The 4,389-nt window shown below is 40.0% G+C and overlaps 1 pseudogene; it reads right to left on the bottom strand.

The window, feature by feature from the left end:
• Positions 1–1,660: 1,660 nt before the first annotated feature.
• The window catches only part of LOC105511390, a 17,069-nt pseudogene continuing 14,340 nt past the window's right edge, over positions 1,661–4,389 (bottom strand).

Raw genomic sequence — 4,389 nt, 5'->3', positions numbered from 1 at the left:
GTGTACTATTGTTCTTTTTCTAAAACATATTTTTTTCTCTCTAGTTATTTTTACTAAAGACAAGTCATTGTAGAATCAATTTATTTGCATAATAAATGTCAGTCTTATGTGTGGCCTGAATATTTGCATAAAGTATAACAAGAATAATTACTTGCCACATAGACTCTTTCTAAAATTGGCTTCGCTGGTAGTGTTTGATTCCTTTATTTCATAAGGAATCTCAGATTAGATTTTTAAAGCCTTGAGGCCAGTCATGGATTTATCTGTACCTGCAAATACCTGTATAAGTTGGGGGAATTCCTCTCCTTAAGACCTCAAGATAATTTGGGGCTCCTGGACCTGTCAGAAGGTGACATTCTTTACTTACCACAGGTGAGGAACTCTATACAAGGACTGTGTAGACAAGGTATGAGGCCAATTTTCCCAAGGGGCTTTTATTGGCTCTGTAAGTCAACTTTGATTCCTTAAAGCAGTTTGTTTATACCTGAAAGTATGCCACTCTAGTCAAAGCCTTGGTAAAATAACCAGGGTCTCCAATGGTGTCTTGTTACAAAAGAAAAAAGATTCTTATTGAACTTGTGCAAACAACTATACTGCCATAAATTAAGTATACTTACAAATCGTTTTCAAATTCTAAGGAAACCAGGTAGAGAGAAAGAAATACACTCTAAATTTTGCTCACAAGAGTGTACTTTACCCAATTGTTAAAAGCTGCAAACAGCACAAAAGACGAAAAGTTTTCTGAACTCTGTAAAACAAAAGAATTAGCATGTTTCAAACAAAAAGTCATAAAAAGACTATTTTGCTCTTATATGTAATTAACTCCTGTTCTGCTTGACATTTATGAGCACATTAACTCTCTGTGGGAGTCTTGGAAGTTTTTCCCTCTATTCTAATTTCACAATTTTCAAAGTTATCAGAAACCTAGATTCCAGGGCACCTTTCAGAGTCCTATAGCTGATTATAAAACTGCCTTTGAAAAGAATCAGAGTGAAATAACAATTGGCAACTGCATACAGAGGGGTTTGAGGCTCCTTTTCCTCTGGGGATTGCCAACTGTCTCCCCGAGCCTAACAAATAACTTGGCTCACCGCCACTCAGGCCTGCAAAGTGAGTGCCAGGCCACCAGGTCCTGAAGAGTACTGGGGCAAGGGGGCTGCTCATGGCAGGGTCAGGGGAGGGGCTGCCCAGGCCAGGTGAGGGGCTAAAGTCTCAGAACAGCTATGGTTAAAGTCTGATCACCTTATGGCACAAAACAATTTAATGTAACAATTATAATTGTTACTGATAATATATAGACATATCAGAATTATAGGACATATCAGAATTATGGGAATCTTATACAATTTTGGAACACAAGCTAATAATATATTTATATGACTGTAACCCAAAGAAAGTTTAAACACCATTTTATATTTGGTAATGTTTTTTGTATGGTTTTAATATGCCAAATAAGCCAAATATGTCCCTTTTGGACTTTAGGGTACCTAATATCTAAAAGGTTAGCCAGATCAAAGAAAAAGCTTAGAATTTGACTTTGGAAAGTTTGTCAAATATCAAAGGTTTAAACACTTGCTATTACAAAATAGAATCCCAGGTCACTAAAAGTCATTTATTTAGCCAAAATGATATCCCTCCTTCTCAGGATGAAGATATATTCCTATCTTATAAAAACATTCAAGTAACACCCTGGACATTTTCATGTTACTCTCTTTTTTAGTACCTCATGACTGGCTTTGGTTAGATTTTCTATTTTAACCAATGCTTCTTCCTGTTCTCTCATTTTTAGCTTCTCTTTCAGTTTCTCTGCTTTGAACAGTTAGGTACAGTCATTAAATAGCTTTTGGTTCATCTCCATGAAGAGCTTCAGGATGCTGGATATCAAGCCATGTATTGTCTTGTTCCAACGGGTCTTTGAATTGCAGTACAAGGTTGGAAACATGATGAGCAGAATCTTTGCTGCGTTGTTACTGATCAAGCTCATAATGTATTCATTATTCCAGTAATAGAGTGCTTGCTCTGCCACCTGCCACCTGGAAGTGTGAGCTGGAGACACATTTGGCTAGTTGCCAGAAGAGAGGCTCCATGATCTTCCAAATTCCAATGGTTCAATTACATCTAAAATTTCTTCTAATTTGTTTAAGAACATTACTTCTTTCGGACTGTGGGCTTTGGCCCATATTTGAGAAGTGCCATCACCACTGATTCAGTGAGGGTGCTATCCTTTTCTAAAAACTGTACTACACAATATGCCAGCTGGGGATGGTAGACATTCAGAGATTTCACTTTGTGCAAAGGTATAGCACCTTGAATAAGAAAATCTGTGCTCTTCTTTTAGTGGTAAAACAAATCCATTAATTATACTTCCCAATATATCTAGTAACTCTGCTATACCATTGTGAAGCTCTGTTTCATAAATAAACCTGTGAAATGTAATATTTATCTGTTTTCTTATGTAAGCTCTCAAGCCTAAGAATTTCCCATAGATTCTGCAAAGAGTTGTTTTAGGAAAAGCTCTCTCCCAGGTCAGGCATGTGGCTTATACCTGTAATTGCAGCACTTTGGGAGAGTGAGGTGGGTAGATCACTTGAGGCCAAGTGTTCAAGAGCAGCCTGAGCAACATGGTGAAACCCCGTCTCTATAAAAAATACAAAGATTAGCCAGGTGTGGTGGCACATGCCTGTAGTCCCAGCTACTCAGAAGGCTGAGATGGGAGAATTGTTTGAACCTGGGAAGCAGAGGCTGCAGTCAGTGAACTGTAATTGTGCCACTGCCTGGGTGAGAGAGCAAAACTCTGTCTCAAAACAAACAAACAAAAAACTAAACAACAACAAAAAACTCTTCCCTGATGATTTTCAGTGTCAAAGCACTCTAAAAGCTGCAATGCAAACTTCTGACCAATATATTACTTTGCTGTATTATGTTGGAAAGCTGGAGACTCTAAAAATCTTTTTTTTTTTTTTTGGAGACGGAGTCTCACTCTGTGGCCCAGGCTGGACTGCAGTGGTATAATCTCGGCTCACCGCAGGCTCCGCCTCCCGGGTTCATGCCATTCTCCTGCCTCAGCCTCCCTAGTAGCTGGGACTACAGGCTCCCGCCACCATGCCTCGCTAATTTTTTGTATTTTTAGTAGAGACGGGGTTTCATCGTGTTAGCCAGGATGGTCTCAATCTGCTGACCTCGTGATCCACCTGCCTCGGACTCCCAAAGTGCTGGGATTACAGGCAAGAGCCACCATGCCCGGCCTCTAAAATCTTAAGAAAAATTCATAAACAAACTGTAAATGAGGCCAGGTTGCTTCTGACATTGGTTTGTTTTTCTCTGGGCCAAATTCAGCTTCTGGACAATAGAAGGTGGTAATGTTTGAAACATGTCAACTTCAAACATAAGGACTACCTCTGGGTAAACAGGTTCTGTGATCCAATTCCAATGAAGCGTGATAAATTCTTCCATTTCACTTAAAGTAGCTCATTGTACTTCCTTCCACTTTAGGTCGTTTTGTGGATCAGAAACAAAGTCAAAGAGGACACAACACTGATGTAACTTCCAAATGAAAAGTGTCTCTGGATCAGCAGGAGGAACATCGTTTAAAGATGGTAGTGTTTGAGTTCTTTATTATTGCTCATGCTAAACCCTGACGGATTTTGCTGTTTGTCTTTCTTCACTATGGGCTGACAGATTGGTACATTTATTTTAGCAGATACTGTAGATGGGACAGCAACAAGGCTATTTTTCCTGAAGGAAATTTGCTCTGATCTTACTGTGTCTTGTCCTTCTTTTAAACTTTTTCCACTTTTCCCTGCTTTTGATGATTCTTTTTATTCATGTGCCGCCCCCAACACCCCGCCCTGGCCCCACCCCAAACACCCCACCCCACCATTGCCTACTTCTCGAAGCTGCAGCGCCCCTACCTTGTCATCATGCCTCCCTGGCCACAACCACCACCACTGCCATGGGGGGACTGAGTCATTCACTGTTCTCATTCCCCTTTTCTAGGCACCCAGAGGCTGCAGTAGCTGTGGTGGCAGCTCAGAAATTTTTTAAAAAGCAAAAATGTTACTTGTTGATTGAGGGTAAACTCAACTTTCCACACAAGACGCAATAAAGACAGCATGAGGCTAACCCGAATCTGACTTTTCTCTCTCTCCCTTCCCTCTTTTATTTTTTGGTTGTTTACTTAAAAGGAAAAAAAGAAATCTTTCATTATCTTTTAGTAAATACATGAAAATGTTGTTCAAAAGCAAAAGCGAAATTTCATCTTTGCATTAGTGTACTATTCTTAATAAAAGGCCAGGGGTGGGGGCTCCTGTAATCCCAGCACTTTGGGAGGCTGAGGTGTGAATTGCTTGAGCCCAGGAGTTCAAGACCAGCCTGGGCAACATGATGAAA

The sequence above is a fragment of the Colobus angolensis genome, unplaced genomic scaffold (genome assembly GCF_000951035.1).
Source record: "Colobus angolensis palliatus isolate OR3802 unplaced genomic scaffold, Cang.pa_1.0 Scaffold2, whole genome shotgun sequence".
Classification (NCBI taxonomy): domain Eukaryota; kingdom Metazoa; phylum Chordata; class Mammalia; order Primates; family Cercopithecidae; genus Colobus; species Colobus angolensis.
This window is presented reverse-complemented; position numbering and strand designations above follow the sequence as displayed.